Source organism: Bos grunniens, chromosome 29 (genome assembly GCF_055505025.1).
Source record: "Bos grunniens cultivar Pamir isolate PY7600 chromosome 29, Bosgru_T2T1.0, whole genome shotgun sequence".
In the NCBI taxonomy this organism is placed as follows: Eukaryota; Metazoa; Chordata; class Mammalia; order Artiodactyla; family Bovidae; genus Bos; species Bos grunniens.
The window spans coordinates 16354052-16372211 of NC_141193.1; the positions used below are offsets into that span (position 1 = coordinate 16354052).

The 18160-nt window shown below is 47.6% G+C and overlaps 1 protein-coding gene across 4 annotated transcripts in view; it reads left to right on the forward strand.

Moving 5' to 3' along the window:
- The window catches only part of NTM (neurotrimin), a 964763-nt gene that overhangs the window by 783106 nt on the left and 163497 nt on the right, over positions 1–18160 (forward strand). The gene's annotated exons all lie outside the window — the stretch shown is intronic.

Below are 18160 nucleotides of genomic sequence, written 5' to 3' on the forward strand. Positions count from 1 at the left end.
TGACCACACAGACAGGTTCCTTGTCAGGGAGCCAGCGCTTTCTGGCTTGGGGGAACCTCAAGTTACCAACTGCGTCTCACGGTTTCCTTCTGTAAAATGGAATCAGTATTGCAAAGGTCTGCGGTGAGGATTACACTTTCCACGTACTGGAGTGTGAAACAGAAGAGGGTCTGGCACACAGAGATGCTATCTAAGTGTTAGCTAGGGCTTCCCTGGTGGCTCAGCAGTAAAGAATCTGCCTGCAGTGCAGGGGACCCGGGTTCGATCCCTGGGTCAGGAATATCCCCAGAGAGGGGAATGGCAACCCACTCCAGTATTCTTGCCTAGGAAATACCATGGACGGAGGAGCCTGGCGGGCTACAGTCCTTGGGGTCGCAAATAGTTGGACAAGACTGAGAGACTCATGCTTTCACTTTAAAAAAATATAGTTGTTTTTAACTTTTTAAAAAACATAGTTGTGTGTGGACCAGATACCTTATTGTATTACCTCAGAGGTGAAGCCCCCAAGTGATGGAGCTGGGCCCTCTGCTGGGGTTTCTCTCCTGTTCTTCATCCCCCTAGATGGCAGGCCAGGGGCGATATGCCCCCGGTCGCCAGCAACCCCCTTGGCAGTACACCCACAGGGAGGAGATAGCTGTGGATGGTGGGTGAAAACACAGGGAGCAGGATGGTGCTTCAAGGAAGATGAATAGGAAGGAGCTAGAAGATTCACGGGGAGCAAGCTGGGAGAAGGCAGGAGAGAGGGCAGCCAGGGTCAGGGTGCCGATTGGGGAAGGCAAGTCGGTGGGCAGTGATGGTTAGAGATCAGGCTGGAGGGACACTTGTTCAGGGATTAGGCCGATGAGGCCTCTGAGCCCCTCGTGCTGCGACACACCTTGGTCACACCACGTTGTGTGCATTCTATGTTTTTTTTTTTTTTTTCCCCTCTCCTTTTTCCAAAAGAAAATGATGATGGCTTTTTTCTTTTGTTGGTTCTATATATGAATATCTTTCAAACTGCTGAGTACAAGCAGCATTTTTTAAAGGAAATGAAATTACAGAGACAGGATCAGAGTGTATCACTAACGGAAGAATAGGTTTTGCTCCTTGAGATGGTTTCCGTGGGTGAACGTGTTGTTGCGAAGAATTGGCCAGAAGAAGGCTGAGAATCCCTCTTCTGCAAGCGGGACTCAAGGATGCCTCAGTGGCTCGGGTTGCAGCAAGTGGTGTGTCCCAGGCCACACCCCATGCCCCTCGCCCCATTCCCTCCACATGCACACACACTTACCGCCGAGAGTGTCTGACACTGACCGATAGACCTTAGGAACTCTGCACCATCACAGACACTTGTGTTAGGCAGCAGGGCTTTTATGGAGCCAGAAAACGGAAGGAGTTGTGAGAAACTCGGAAGCCCCTGTGCAAACAAGGATCATGTTTGTGCCATTTCTTTCTTAAGTTCCCCTCTCCCTCCTCCCACGCACCCATACACTCTCACCATGAGTGCCTGGCAGGTGTCTTAAATAAAGTGCACATTTAACAAATGCTTCTTGAAGCAAATGGCTGGATTGTAGCCCCAAGGACTCACGTAGACTCAAGGAGGGGAGGTTGAGTGTGTAGGGGTGGGGAGGCGCGAGGGGCAGGGGATATGGGATGGGGTCTACAGCAATGCTCCCTCCTGTCCGCGCTGATGGAAAGTGTCTAATCTGCAGCTCAGCATTTATACCTCTGGCTTGGAGCGGTGGCCTCTGAGCATGACACACCTCCCTGAGTATCGAGATCTCATCTTGGGCTAATTTTCGAATGCTGATGGGTGTATTGATCTGGAAACGAGCCGGGTTAAAAAAGGCTCTGGTCTTGTCCACAGACTCAGCCCCAGCTAATCTGCTGTCGATGTGCCTGGACCGGGCATTATTGACACTTTAATGAATAGAGGACCGTGGTTTCTTGGAGCCAGCCTGTTCCCGCTCTTAAAAGCAATCAGACAAACTAAATACAGCCAAGCTTCCCTGTTTCTGTATTGGAAAGAGGATGCATCACCATCCAGGATTTTTTGTAAGAATGTATTTATCTTGGGATCATTTATTGTACTGAACATAAACCCTCATTCCCTGCAAAAGCGGACTTCTGGATTCTGTTGTCATCCCCGCTCAAACTTTTGCAGAACAGTGTTGAAATGAAAGATGTATGAACTTTTCAAAACTGTATTGTGATCGTTAAAAACACACTCACAGACAGACACACACATCGTAGCAGCAGCAGAAAGGAAGTAAACTGATATTTTTACCCAAGAGTGTGTGTATTTGGGTACGTGTAGTCAGCTTCGTACATAAATAAACCCACACAAAAGGAAGGTAATTTTTTTTCACAGGATCACATGAGCTTATTGAAGTCTAAGATTATGTTTCCCTCATTCCTATCAAATACCCCTACTGCCCCACTTGTTCTCTCTACTGGGTCTCCTCTCTGGTTGTGATTCTGTGTGTTTATCCCCTGCTTAGGCCTGGTTCCACCCTTAAATCTGTCTCAGTACCAGCCACTCTGCCCTCTCTGTATGCGCCCCCACCCTCGCCTTCATTCATAAAGGCGAGGGTGGGGCATAAATCACCATTGAGAACAACTCTGTCCCGGGACCCTGGCCCAGCTCTAGGCACATGAAGATGAATGAAATGCCACCCATGAAGCATGAGTTCCCCTTCATGGGGAGTGGATGGACTTGCATGCCACCTCCAAACCCTCCCCAGGAATTTAGGTTCTAAGCTGCTTCAGTCGTATCCAACTCTTTGCCACCCTGTGGACTGTAACCCACCAGACTCCTCTGTCCATGGGATTCTCCATCAAGAATACTTGAATGGGTTGCTGTGCCCTCTTCCAGGGGATCTTCTCAACCCAGGGATCAAACATGTCTCATGTCTCCTCTACTGGTAGGTGGGTTCTTTACCCCTAGCGCCACCTGGGAAGCCCCTCTGGGAGTGTAGACTTTGGCTAAATCCCTCTGGGGCACCAACTTCCTCCAAACCCCTGGGTCCTCTCACCCCTCTGGTATGTGATCAGACATTGTAATAGCATTCAGAAACCTTCTCTACAGAGACTGGTCCACTTATGTGGCTCGCGTGTTTCCGAGGGCTGCTGGGCAATGGTCAGTCCTCTGGCTGAAGCTCGGGGCTGAAGGCTAGGATTTTCCTTTCCTGTGTCTTCCAGAGCTCGAGTTCTTAGTGCATCTTCAGCCCTTCTACCCCTCAGGGCAAACCTTTCACTGTGCCAAGTTCTAGAGTTGTCCTTGGTTCCCTAGGATATTTTAAAAACCTACTGAAGGAAAAACACCAATACAGTATACTAACGCATATATATGGAATTTAGAAAGATGGTAACGATAACCCTGTATACGAGACAGCAAAAGAGACACTGATGTATAGAACAGGCTTATGGACTCTGTGGGAGAGGGAGAGGGTGGGAAGATTTGGGAGAAATTAAAAAAAATAAATAAATAAAACTCAACATTCAAAAAGCTAAAAAAAAAAAAACAAACCTACTGATAATCTGTCACATCCTTATAGTAAAAGAAAAGGGAAAGAAGGGGTGTTCAGTTCCTTTTATTAGTGGGTCCGTCTCTTCTCTTCTCACTACCTGTAGTTGTTGCATTGTACTTTCTGTGTCTCTCTTTTTTTTTTTTTAGATGGATAGCTCTGGAGCTACCTATATTCTCCCAGAGCTTTCCAGTGCTGGTGAGGAGTGGGGTGGTTTCCAAAGGTCCCGGCAGGACTGGTGAAGTGACTGGAGTGGAGACGGGGGTGAGGCAGGCCTGGGCGGCAGGGAGAGCCCTGCAATGGGCAGCCTGGGGAACGAAGGAGCAGCTCTGGAGTCAAACCATGGAGAGCCCCGGGGCAAAGGAGGGGAGAGTGTGAAAGCCCAGGGAACTCAACCTTCATGGCCAGGCCTGTAAGACCAGCCAGCAGGATAGAGTTGATGGTGCTTCTGATTTGCATTGTCCCGGGACAGCGTCTGGGGAGGAGCCTGGGCAGTCACATGGGGTGAGTGTCCGAGGCAGGTTGGGAGCAAGGGGCAGCCTTGGGTGGAGAGCGGTACTGGAGCTGGTGTGGGAGGGAGGTGGGGGCAGGCAGCTGGGGCTGGTGGCAGGAAGGATAAGAGACAGACAGAACAGGTGAGCTAAGTAGCTGCTCAGCAAGGTGGCTTTTAAATTAAATTCGAATTAGCTATAACCAAATGCAATTTAAAAATCTACTCCTTCAGTCACACTGGCCATATTTCAGATGCTTCTAGAGCTACAGGGGGTGGTGGCTCCTGTACTGAAGGGTGCAGATGGAATGTCCCCAGCGGCCTTGAACCATCACCTGGGCAGCAGGTGCTGAAGCCAAATGGGCTTCATTGACTTCAAAGGCCGGGTGTGAGGTGGAAACAGGGATGGGATTTTGGAGAGAAGACGGAAATTAGAAAAGATGGTGGTGCTTTAAATACAAGAGAAAACTGTGGGGAAAGATGTAGGTCTGGGGTTCCTCTGTTAGCTTCAGAGAGAAGGACGTCCGGAGTCAGGAACTTTGTCCTAAAGAGCAGAGCAATAACTCGGTGGCTGAATAAGTATGTGAATGTGGGGGAGGCGCGTCCACCAGGACATGGAGATTCTGGCCTTGGAGCCTGGGGCAGGGTGATGCTTACTCGTCTAAAGGGCCCTGTGCTGAAGAGGCAGCAGGGTGGGGGCTTTAGCCGACATGGGGGCAACAGAAAGGGGGGCTTCAGACACTAGGAATTCTTGATTTTCTGATGCCTTGAATTCTCCATTCAAAATAAGTTTGTGAAGAGTAAAAAAGACCACCCAGGGGTTTGCGTGCCCACTTAGGCAGCCGGAATGTAATCTCTGAGACCAGAGTGAGGGAGCTCCATCTACGATTTATTAAAATTTGGGTCTAGCGATTTCCATCTCTTTGACCTCAGGGTGCCCTGCTTTATGAGTGTAATTAATAAGAGGCCGCTTCTCCAGTTCAGTTACACGCTTTAACTCTTTCCCCCTCTGGATTCGGCTGCCAAAGCAAGCTTCTCGGAAAAGCTCTACGCTTGTCTTCATTGCTCCTTTCAAGAGGCCCCATTCTGGAAAGCAGAGTGAACAAAAATGCTTTGTGCTGAATTGTTCTCAAATTCAGGACAGCATGGAAGACCTCCCCAAAGCCCTAATTGTATCTATAAAAGCCCTGGTAGTGCAGGGAAACCGCCCTGGTGGTCTTAGGGAACCTTAGGGAATGGTCTCCGCGTTGTTGGTGTTCAGTCACTAAGTTGGGTCCGAATCTTTGCCACCCCATGGTCTGCAGCACGCCAGATTTCCCTGTCCTTCACCATCTCCCAGAGTTTACCCAAATCCATGTCCCTTGTGTCGGTGATGCCATCCAACCATCTCATCCTCTGCTGTTGTCTTCTTATCAGAGGGCAGAAATTGACTGGTGGTCTACCTGCTGAGCTTAAATCTCATTTGCATGATAGAGAAGAGTAGAATACAGTGCTTGTAAAAGTGGAGGTATTGGTATAATAATAATAATAACACAAGCTTTTGGACCTTTATCCGTTTTCTAGACCCTAACTAGGTCTCTCTTTTGTCACTGGAGCATCAAATCAACCCCTCCCTTTTGTTTGGTGTAAATGAGTTTTCGTAGTTCTTCCTGGGCAGAATTAATCTGAAAATCCTTTCTATTGTTTGATAGTTAATTACCTGCCTTTTGGAGTCAAACAGGCTCTGGAGCTCACGTGAAGCGGGGCCTCCACTAATGTCTGTGGAATAAGGCAGAAAGGAGCAGAGGAAGCCAGGATGTGGCTGTCCCTTCCAGAGAGAAAGGGAAAAGGCCAGGGAATAGCCGGCAGCAGCCAGTGACTTGCAGACAATAAACAGAGCTTTGCAAACACCAGCCCTTCTTTTAGCCTGTGTTGTTTCTCTGCTCAGAGCCCTCCCCTCTTACCTGCCTGATAGGTATAATAGTGTTGCTTCCTAATCCCGAATAATTAATTGACCTTGTCAAGCCAAACTCATTATTATGATTAAGAGAACAGGAACAATAACTTTTAATTTCTAGACACCAAGCCCCGTAGACCCTCCCCAACCCAAACCTGAACAAAAGGGAATTTGAAAAACAACAGATCAAACGGAACCATGCGGTGTAATCCTTACAATGAAAGCAAGTTCTGTCTCTCCAGTCACATCCTCAGGAAAGCAGTCTCCCTCCTCCTCCCCTCTTCACCTGCCCACCCCCAGCCCTGCAAGGCTCCCTTGGAGCTGAGAAAACCTTTGCACCATCTAATTTCCATTCGGGCTGTGTCTCCCTGAGTCCATAACAGAGGAGCATCATCGTTGAGCCTGAGTCCACAGAAGTCACCTTTTGAGCCCATCTGCCTTCTTCAGCTGCCAGTGGCCTTGCGTGGCTGGAGGTCCCGTTTGCCATCCCAAACTGCTCTCCAAACTGTCTTAGCCACTCCCTGCCCCATTCAGGACAGAGATGAAAATGCATATTTGCCCTGGCTGTAAGACTGCCTCTGAATTCCACAGGACTTTCCCCAAAGTCAGGAAATTAAATTCTTCCACGCAATTAAGTGTTCCTCAGAGCACCCTGGAGAATGACAAGAAAGTAGGGCATTTTACCTGAAATTGATTCACAGAATTTCAACAGCATGCGAATGAGGCGACTTAGTTTTACCTGCTGAGTTTTAAAAATTTTTGATGCGGTTATAGGCCATGGAGGGGCAAAAATTCTGAGCCTGTTAACTCAATTTTAGTAAACCCCCTGGAACGTCATCCATCTGCTAAGCCAAGTAGGGTAAAGTCTATTAGACTAAAGGAAACTGAGGAAATTGCCATAGTAAAATTTATATAGGTGTAATAATAGCATTTTCTGTGGGGTCTGGTGTTGCTGGGGAGGGTCCTCCAGTTTTCTAGGCTAGTGGGGAAAACCAGGCTCCTGCCTGCTGGGGCTTCCTGGTCAGCACAGTCAATATTATTATGGGTCCCGTGTCCAAACTGTCCACAGCACAGCAAAAGGGAAGCAAAAGCCTGGGTGACCCCATCACTTCACAGCAAGCCTTAGGGCGTCGGACAGTGTCCCTCCAGGCAGGCAATTAGAGCTCCCGAGGGGAGGTCTTTGCGCAGCTGCAGAATTCTCCCTTAGGTGGTCTTCCCCAGGGAGTCTGCGCTTCCTCAGATTCTCATCCCAGAGGCTGAATCAAGTGGCTCCTATTTCTCCTGGTTCTTGTGTAGCCTTGCAGCCTCCAAATAAGCCTTGTTGTCCTTTTTCACTGGGGAGAGGTCACACATCAGATCCTGAGCGAGCAGCTCTTCCTAATAACTTCCTCCAGACTCCCATTCCACACCAGAGGCCCCCAGTGGTTTACTTAAATTGAGCTCGAAGCAAATATTTTTAATGAAGGATTGTATAAGGTGTCTTTATAGCTTTGTGACCCACTGGATCTGCCTCATGGCTATTTTCCTAAAGATTCTGGTAGGTCATCCCTGTAAGGGTGTGTATCAAGTGCGATCAAGAACAGCATCTTTAATTTGAAAGTCATAACTGTTGTCAATGACTCAGAAACATCTGAAACCTCTCTCCTCTTCTTGCTAAACTTGAAATGCCCAGCTTCCTAGGGCATGGGGAGAAACTGGTGACCAAATCTCTTAGTCTATCTTTTGTCAACTTGAGAATTGTCAGCTGTCAACTTTCAGTTCCATTTAACAAACATTTGGAAACCAGCCACTGGGCACATGAGTGTTCAGAGTGCCCGCCTTGTCTGTATTGCTAATACTGAGATGCAGTATTAGCAAATAACCCTCTTAGAAGGTCACAGGGATTCAGATGCTTATACATAGAGAAGCCATGAATACACCGAAAGGGAGGAACTGACTTTATCTGCAAGATTAGGGAAAACTGCAAGATTGCATGGGAGAAGCCAATGGCACCCCATTCCAGTACTGGCAAAGATGTCTGGCAAATCCCATGGATGGAGGAGCCTGGTAGGCTGCTGTCCATGGGGTCCCTAAGAGTCAGACACGACTGAGTGACTTCACTTTCACTTTCCACTTTCATGCATTGGAGAAGGAAATGGCAACCCACTCCAGTGTTCTTGCCTGGAGAATCCCATGGACAGAGAAGCCTGGTAGGCTGCAGTCCGTGGGGTCGCACAGAGTCGGACATGACTGAAGCGACTTGGCGGCGGGGGTGGCAAGATTGCATTTCTCCAGGGTCTTCAGGGGTGAGCAGGATTTCGGGGGGCCTCCGACAAGAAGCAGCCCAGGCAGGAGCAGCAGCATGCACAAAGGTGGAAAGTCTGAGAGTGTATGACATGTAGGAGGAGGAGTACAGAGGAGCAGGCGGAGTTCCAGGGCAGGGCTCCTGGGACGAAACCACTGAAAGTGTGGCCAGGGAGATCGGCTGCATCTAGGCTGGCCTGTGTGTCCAGAAAGGAGCTCAGTGATGATCAGAAGGATGGGTGTCCTGCGATTTCCCTTGACGTCCTATCCCTTGACGTCCTTCAACAACATCACTTCTCTTCCTCAAGGAAAGTTGCATTCCGTTGTTTTGGCAAAAGCCAAGTATCCAGAAGGCTCTCAGTGGGATAGAGAATGGCAAGTGTCAGGGGCAACGCACCTTGGAGGAGACAGAAGTGTTGGAAGGAAGAGCAGATCCAAACCCAACCAGTCCAAGGCCCCTCGCATGTCCAGATACCCAGGGGAAAGACTGCAAAGATTCTTTTGCCATAAGGTCAGTATTTAAAGCATAGCAATATATGTTTTATAATTGCAGTCACATCAATGATGACAACTTTCCATCACTGTAGTTAAGGTACCTTTCTTTGTACACTAGCGTATGGGTCCCCAATCTCCAGGATCTAAAGCTTGATGATCTGAGGTGGAGCTGATGCAATAATAATAGAAATAAAGTGCACAATAAATGTAATAATACTAGAATCATCCTCAAACCATCCCTGCCCCTCACTGGTTCATGGGTGGAAAAATGGTCTTTCATGAAACTGGCCCCTGGTACCAAAAAAGTTCCCCTGCACTAACAGAGTCCTTGGAGCTGGGGTTTTTAACTCTGTCATCATGATGACTGAATCAGAGAGGGCAGGGATGCTGCCAAGGATAAATGAGAATCACAGGAAGGGGTCCACAGCCCCTTGGGTCCACAAGACCACCCACCACCAACATCCGCCTCTCATTGATACCCAAGAGCCTGTGGGCAGAGGACACCCAGTCTTTTAGATGTCTCCAGGCCAACTTAGGCTAGATGGTATCACCCCTTGGAGCAGAGCGTAAGATTTATATTCCTGTTGAGAGCCGTCTGTGATAATTTAGAGTCTGACATTGGTGAGAAATCTAATTGGCTTCTGCTGGAGTTGGGCTCAGTGGAGAAGGACTCCCGGAGATGCTGGAGCTGGATGTTTTCCTTTCGGGAGATCTTCATTTCATGTTATTTGAGAAAAAAATTTATTGATTTAAAATTAGGGCAGTTTAATTTGGTGGCATGTTTTCTTTATGTCTCAATTATATATTCATGTCTTTGTGGTAAACTCAGCTGGTGGGGGGATTAAGAATTCAAAATAGAGGATTTTCACTTGGCAAATAGTGTTTTCTACTCTGATTAATTGGGAGTCTGCACAGTGAACCCGGCGTTGGCTCCGTCGGGGATGGAATGGCTTAGCAGAAAGAAGTAAATTTCAGGATTTAGGAGTCCTGGATTCTAGTCTGAATCTTGACATAAGTACCTGGAAAAATGACCTACTTCTTTCATCTATTTCAGATTAGACACACTTTATAGAAATGTCTTGATGTATCACCCAGTCTTAATTTGGAGAAAGGTACAGGAGAGAAGGAAGCTGAACATCGTTAGATAATAACGTCCTCCGTGTGCGTAGTCATTTATCAGCCATAAAGGCTTCCAGGCTCTTCCCTCCCTTTGTCTTGTATTGGCTCTTTTAGACAGTCGTGGTTCTCTGTACCAAGAATGCATCTGTGCCCTCTTGCAGATTTGGGTCCCCGTTCTTGGAGGTCATCTGGGGTGCACCCCCCTCTCCCCATCCTAGTCCCTCCATGGCACTCTGTGTGCCTGGTTTTCTGACCTCTGACCTGCCGATCTCCCTCTGCTCTCCTGCCATCATCCCCCTCTCTCACAATTCCCAGGTCTGGTTTGTGGGGTCATAGGGTACCACCGTGGCTGGACTTCATCAGGGGGCACTTGTGCTCATGCTGCTCCTCCCTCTAAGCACCCAAGCTGGCCATGACTTTGCTCACTGCTTTGAGATAAGGGATCAGAAAATCTCACTGTTCTTTTCCCCTTTCACTTGTGCATCAACTATCACATGTCGAGTACTGATATACGGTTTGGAATAGATACAAAGATGAATGAGACCGGTCCCTGTGATCAGGAGGTATAATGGGGTTGGGACAGTAATCAGGGTTTATAAGGGAGCTGTTGGGACAGAGCCATTCACAAGGATCCAAGGACTAAGACAGAGATGCTCTTGTGAGCTGGGGAGCCAGCTTGGGTTCCGGGAAGGCCAGGCAAATAGAAGGTCTTTTGAAATGAATGGTCTGACATTTTAGCCCTTGGCTGTTAAAATGACAATAAAACAGCTCGTCTGCCCACACACTCTCTGCTCTCCATCACCCACCATTTCTTCACTTGAAGCCCAAGTGCACTTCTCAAGCCGTCTCTGGGGTCACACAGAGTCGGACACGACTGAAGCGACTTAGCAGCAGCAGCAGCAAGGACTTTGGGGCTTCCCAAGTGGTACCAGGGGCAAAGAATCCCCTGCCAATGCAGAAGGCATAGAGACATGGGTTAGATTCCTGGGTCAGGAACATCCGCTGGAGAAGGAAATGGCAACCCACTCCAGTATTCTTGCCTGGAGAATCCCATGGAAGTGGGCTGTAGTCCATAGGGTCGTAAAGAGTCAGACACAGCTGGGCGTCTGAGTATATATATGGACATCCTTTAGACATGAATCCAAATGCCATGTCCTGAGGGAGCTTTCTCAGACCCCCTGTCTTAGGTTAGCCCCTACCCTTCCTTCCCCTGGAGGTAGAATCATGAAACTCTGTGTTTCTCGCTGCAGTTGTAATTCGACATTAGTTTTGTGATTAGCTGAATTATGTATGTTTTCCAAGAAGCGTGTCTGCTTTTGCATTCTATCCCCAGGGCTTGGAACTTAATAGGGGCTCCCAGGCTCTTTGTTGGATAATGAATGGACCCATAAAGCTTCTTTTTTTAAATCGTTAAGCAAATTGATTTGTTATATGTTGAGACTGTCTGCGACCAGTTAAATAATCCCCACCCAAAAATATCAGGTCCTAATTTTTGGAGATTTGAGTGTTACCTTATATGATGATTCTTTGTAAGTGATTAAGGTTTGGCATGGAGAGATTAGCCTGGATTAACCAGGTGGACACTGAATGTAATCACATGTATCCTTAGAAGAGGGAGGCAGGAGATTGTACACAGACACAGAGGAGAAAGCCATGTGAAAATGGAGCAGGGCCTCAAGGTTGCTGTCCTTGGTAACTGGGGTGAGGTGGCCATGAACCAGGGTGTGTCAGCAGCCCCCAGACTCTGGAAGAGACCAGGGACAGATTCTCCCGCTAGAGCAGCCAGAAGCCGTGCGGCCCGGCAGGCATCTTGGTATCAGCCCAGCGAGACTCACTTTGGACTTTTGGTCTCTGAGACTGTGGGAGAATACATCTCTGTTGTTGTAAGCCACTCTTTGGTAACCTGTTAACAGCTTCCACAGGAAGCTAATACACTGGCCTTTAACACTGCGAGTTCCCGGTGGCTGAGAGTCAGCAAAGTTTGGTATTTCAAATCTGCCAGAAGTGCAAGTTTGGCCAATGTAAGAGTTGAAGAAAGGGCTATCTTTGGGGCAGGCTGTTTCCATTATTTATTTTTTAAAGTAAGAAGCTCTTTGGCGATCCACCCTTGTAATGTAGACATATGTACGATATCAACTCCTTGTCCGTGGGGGTGCCTGCAGGAGGTGACAGAGTAATCCAGATGCCAAAACAGAGACTATGCTCTGTGACCATAACTGGCCCCCAAGGTGCTGGGGTGAGGGAAACACATGTGGGTCTAGTGGGAGGAGACGGGTGACATTGTCCAGCCCTGGGCTATGAGATGTGGTTTGGGAATGTGGGGTTGGAGTTGAGATAAAGTTGCTCAGTGTTCTCTTATTAACTGGCTGGGATTGGCGGGGGGCGGGGGTGGTGGTTGTTACTCTTTGGACTTGATCTCTGTCTCCCGGGCACCTTAAACTGAAAAGGTACAACGTTGACCTCTTGCATTCTAGCCGTCTTTGCAGATGGGCCCTCACCCCGACCCCAAGCTTCTTCCTTCTGTGTCTCCCCATCTGTGGCCTTGAGCGCGTGTGAGTTGTTGATGATGCCCTGGGTTGGCCACAGTGAGGCCCTGTTTGGAACATGGGCAGGATGGATGTTAAATGCGCACTCTCTCTGGGACGGTTGTTCCCTCCCTCTGCCATCTCCCGTCTGTCTCTCCGAGACTGTTTTCATCTGATCTTGCCAGCAGCTTCTTTTCTGTTGCCGCCTGCGCTTTCTGCGGTCTTCTGCCTCTTGCAGTCTTTCATCCTTTTTCCTTTCTTTCCACCCCTGCTCAGGTTTGCTCTCCTTGTCGCTCTGTTTCCTGAGCACCACCTTGAACTTGTGGCCGCACTGTCCTCACTTTGACCTCCTGGTCTCTGTCCTGTGCCATCTTGTGCTCATGGGCTCTTTGCTCTCACGTTTGTCTGGATCCCCTCTCCCTGCTGTGTTTTCTTTCTGTCTCTCTCCCTTCTCCCCTGCTTCCTTGGCCCCTTTTCGTCTAGCATCCCTTAGTCTCTTCCCTCCTGTCCACAGCCCCATGCTCCCCGGCCTGCCCCCTGCCCCGCAGTCTCTGCCCTCCAGCCTGTCCACTAGGACACTTTCTCCTGTGATCGGCATCTGTGATTTCCCTCCAGTACTGAGAGCTCACATGGCTGTGATGCAGAGAATAAGTAATCAAGTGTGCTTTTTATTTCTTTATTTTCATTTCACCTAATAAGCACATCTTGAAATGGAGCTGTGTGTCACTCACACTATATCACTTCCCCTGGGGAGTCCTCATTCGTTCTCACTTGGAATTCTCTCCCTGCACAGCCCAGGGAGGGAAGATGGTACACTGAAGGTTTCTTTGTTGGGCTTCAAACATGGTGTGTCTGTGTCCTTTATCCCTAATGCTGCTGTATGTGTTGGGGAAGGGGTGTATCTGTTTATGAGCCAGAAGGAACTCACAGTTGATGGTGATGTAATGGACTTATGTTAGGCCAGATTGAATGTGAAGAACCATAGAGGGAAGGAGGGCTGCACCCTGGGGCTGGGGTCTCTGGGGTGACTTTGGCAGAAGGACCGTTCTGAAAGACTATTCCTTAACTCCACCTGCCTTTCCACTGACCCACTCAAGCAAGTGAAGAGTGAAAGTACCAGTTGTCTGAAACATCATGGCCACTCCACTGGTCGCCCAGACCCTTCTCCGCAGAGAGGCACTGCCTGTCATGAGGCCGGGCCCAGCCACACGCAAGAGCAGCAGGACAGAGGGACTCCCCGGAGTGGGATGGTGGCCGCAGGGCAAGCGTCTGAGCTGAGTTCCGAGGTCTTCCCGGCCCCCTCTATGCCCAGAGGCTCTAGACTGGGGTGCCTTACTGGGGTACAGTGTGCCCACAGCTGTGCTGGTCTTGGGAGGTTGTAAACATAGCTTCTCATCTCATCTCACTGTAGAGGCAACTGGAGGAAAACAGAGTGCTCGAGCTTTCATCCTGCAGTGATCATGATACTTACAGCTGTTCCTTACTGAAAGCTTACTATGTGGCAGCCAGGAAGTGGGTGTAAAGCACTTTACATATATCATCTCATTTAGTGCCCAAAACAACCTTGTGCAACCGATGAGGAAACAGAATTTTACTCGCCTGGGTCTAAGGTCCCCCACATTGGGAAACAGCAGAGCCAGGTCTGAGCTCTGGTGTCTTGACCACTACACACCTGACCACAGGCATTGCCCTCCCTCTCATGAGCAAAGACTCAGGCTAATCTGACTCAGGAGGAATGGCTGCCAGATGGGAATGTGCCCTATGAGCGTGGACCATGGTCTCAAACCATTTCAGAGCTGGAAACACATTGAAGGCCACCTAGCCAGGGATCCTCTGTGCTGTTGTACATCATTTTTACTTAAAGCATTATCCAACAACACCAGTCTTGAAGGTCTCCTCCCCAACTAGGGTTTCTGACTCAGTTTACTGGAGATATGGTCATGGCATACTTATATCTTAAAACACCTTGGGTCCTTATATATTTCACCTACGTTGAGAACCACTGTTTTATATTACAAATTGTTCTTGTTGTTCAGTCACTCAGTCGTGTCCAACTCTTTGTGACCCCATGGATTGCAGCACGCCAGGCTTCCCTGTTCTTCACTATCTCCCGGAGTTTGCTAAAACTCATGTCCATGAGTTGGTGATGCCATCCAACCATCTCATCCTCTGACACCTCCTTCTCTTCCTGCCCTCAATCTTTTCCAACCTCAGGGTATTTTCCAATGACTCAGCTCTTCCTATCAGGTGTCCAAAGTATTGGAGCTTCAGCTTCAGCATCAGTCCTTCCAATGAATATTCAGGGTTAATTTCCTTTAGGATTGACTGGTTTGATTTCCTTGCAGTTCAAGAGACTCTCAAGAGTCTTCTCCAACACCACAGTTCAAAAGCATCAGTTCTTCAGCGCTCAGCCTTCTTTATGGTCCAACTCTCACATTCATACATGACTACTGGAAAAACCATAGCTTTGACTTTGCAGACCTTTGTCAGCCAAGTGATGTCTCTGCTTTTTAACATGCTGTCAAAGTTTGTTTTCTTTCCTATAGAACCCCTAATTCAGTCACCTGATCCTATAGGTACCCCTTGTTTATATTGGCCCATCTTTACTGTCACTGTCTTGGTTCAGGATTGTATCTCAGTTTACCTAATCAGTTACCTAATTGGTGTACAGTACGTGTCCTCCACTATGCATCCTCTATCCAGCAATCACAGCAGTAATCTACTAGAAGGAGCGTGCATGCATGTTCAGTCATGTAGAGTCTTTGTGACCCCATGGATGATAGCCTGCTAGGCTCCTCTGTCCATGGGATTCTCTAGGCAAGAATACTGGAGTGAGTTGACACTTCCTCCTCCAGGGGATCTTCCCAACCCAGGGAAATTAACCCAGGTCTCCTGCATTACAGACAGATTCTCTACCACTGAGCCACCTGGGAAGCCCACAAGCAATAATAATAGAAAACATTTATTGGGTTTTTACTAGATCATGGGTACCAGGCTTTAGTACTTAACAAAATGTCATTAAATCTCACTGCAGGTACTTCCCTGGTGGTTTAGCAATTAACATTCCCGGCTTCCATTGCAGGGGGTGCAGGTTTGATCTCTGGTAAGGGAACCAAGGTCCCCTATGCTGCATAGCATGGCCTATATATATATCTGTCTGTCTATTATCTATCTATCTTTCTATCTATCTCACAACAATCCTAGGTGGTAGGTTAAGAATATGATACCTACACTTTGCAGATGAGGACACTGAAGCTTAAAGGGGTTAAAATCTTGCTAGAGATCCTAAAGCTTCCACATGGAAGATGGGCCTTGAGCCCTTACGTGCTGTTGAAAGGGCCCAGGGTGGTTTACCCCCTTGTTGGCAGGCTGAACTTTTGAGGTACTTTCTCAAAATCATCCTCTTGCCAAATGCTGCTACCTACAGAGAAGAGTCCTTTTTTCTTTTATTTTTGGGAGTTTCCCTGTTTTCTCCATAATGTTGATTTCATTGCATTTTCATAATATTTCATGCTTTAATTTAATTTATTTAGTGCTGTTGCACAGTGCCCTGGGCGTCTCAGGAGAAGCAGGAATTTTATAAATAAAATTATTATTACAGCTGCTCTGATAGCAGCCCCTGAGCTAGTTGGTTGATGTATTGATTACTCCCTGTGTTGAAAAGTTTCCCCTAAAGCCCTTTATGGCCCAAGTCCTCCCTGTCTTTTTCTGCTTTCTCCTGTTTGTTGAAATCTAGACCCAGTTGTGTAGATTTTCTTCTAGAGGTCCCTGCCAGGGAGATCAGAGAATCCCTCAGCCAGTGTTCCCTGTAATGTATTCCAGAGAGCATGACCTATTTTATTTTTTTTTTAACCTTTTTGAAGCACTGAAGTACCAAGTCCCATTTGCTAGACCTATAATGTCAGTTTTGCAGTGATTCAACCCTCTTGGCCCACCATGCTAAATAAGACCTTGTTAGTTATTGGACTGCAGCAGGAATCTCTTCCAGGACACTCTCAGGCTAGATAGGAGTTAATCATGACACTCATTTGGAACCTAGAATTTCAGAACTCTAAATTTTAAGAGATAAGCAGACGTAATATGTGTCAGTCTCAAAAGGAAGAGAAGCCCAAACCACAAGAAGAAGGTGAGAGTCTGTGTTATTGACCATCATTTTTAGCATTAAGGCTTCTTTCTGGAACTGCCTGCTGCCTCACAGTCTCAGAGACCTTTATCAGCAAGATGTGTGGGAGGACCATTGTCTTGTATTTATAGAATACCTGTGACATGATGAGGAATTCACAGGATAAGCTCATGGCTGTGCTGGGGTTTCTCCCTGGACATCTCTCAAACCATACCAATGGATTTGACCTTCCCTCTCTCAACTCCTTACATGGCATGTTCCTTTTCCCATTATTTTCAATGCATTTTGCTCATTTATTCATTCAATAAAAATTTTTCAGTGGGAGCATTCTTGGTGGTTCAGTGGTTAAGAGTCCACCTTCCAATGCGGGGGACACGAGTTTGATCCCTGGCCGGGGATCTAAGATCCCACCTGCTGAACGGAAGCTAAGTCCGTGTGTCCCAATGAAGACCTGACACAGCCAAACATCATTCATTCATTAATTTAAAAGAAAAAAATTCTTAAAAAAATTCACCGAGCAAAATTCCCACAAACAGGAGAGAGCAGCAAAAGACAGGGCGAACTGGGGCCACAGAAGGCTTTAGGCGAAAGTACATCCCACCTCTGTGGCCAGCGTGCATCAAGACAAGGATGAGCAAGATCAACCTCGGTACTCACTTCTTTGGTGTTGGTTCCCACCTCCTTTCCTCCTTTCATCTTGACTTGTCTCCATCTCAAGCCAATATTTTCCTCCTAATTTACAGTTGCCTTTAGGATTTCTGAAGAAGTTTCCTAATTAACCAAGAGCAATACGCTGCGCTGTCTCTGTGTTTTTAGAGAACGAATGTGAGTAGCCAATCTGTCCATTGCAAATGAGTTCATTCCTATTCAGGCAGCGGCTGGCACGCACCTTGCCTGAGGCTTCTGATGTTATGAGCAACATATTGGCTTTCGATGTCTGTACTTCTTCCCAGCTACACTGGGAGCCCTGGATGAATGGAAGACACAGTAACTTGAAAGAATTTATTGCATTACACATGGCGGCCATGCATGGTTTCAGTAGCAGGCAACACAGTGGGTTTGTTCAGGGTGAATGTGTGTGGCCTTCTTTCACCACACAAAGGTTGTTGGCTATCTAACAGCTGTATTTTCTTCTAGCCAAATAAGAATATGAAACAAGCTATGACCCAGATGTCTAAGTCCATGAGACATAGACAGGATGAAGCCTGTTTCTTCCCCAAAGGGAAGAATAATTTCCAATGAAAAATGACTAACTGACCGTTTGCTGCAAAGGAGGGAGCCTAGAGACCTGTCTAGTTTGGTTAAAATTTCCTATGGCTCACAAATGCCTCCTGATCCTTAGAAAGCAGAGAGAACCCAAGGAACTTTGCATTTCTCAGCCCAGCCTTCTCAAGATATAAGAATCACTCATTGGCAGCTTGTAGCCCTACTAAGTGCAAGTCACTGGTTCACAACACTGCTTGGGCTGAGCAAGGACATTCTACCCCATTCTTCATGGTACCATGAGTTTGGCTGGAGTGATTTGTCTTTTGTCCCCTCTCTAGAGTTCATCTAAAGAGGTACAAATCTCCCATTTCTCCAAATAGACTGAGTTTAGGAGGCCTTCTTACCTGGATTATGAGAGTCCTAGGCTGCTGTCTGTCCCTTCTCCATTGAGTGTCTCATGTCACTCTCATTGTCATTCTC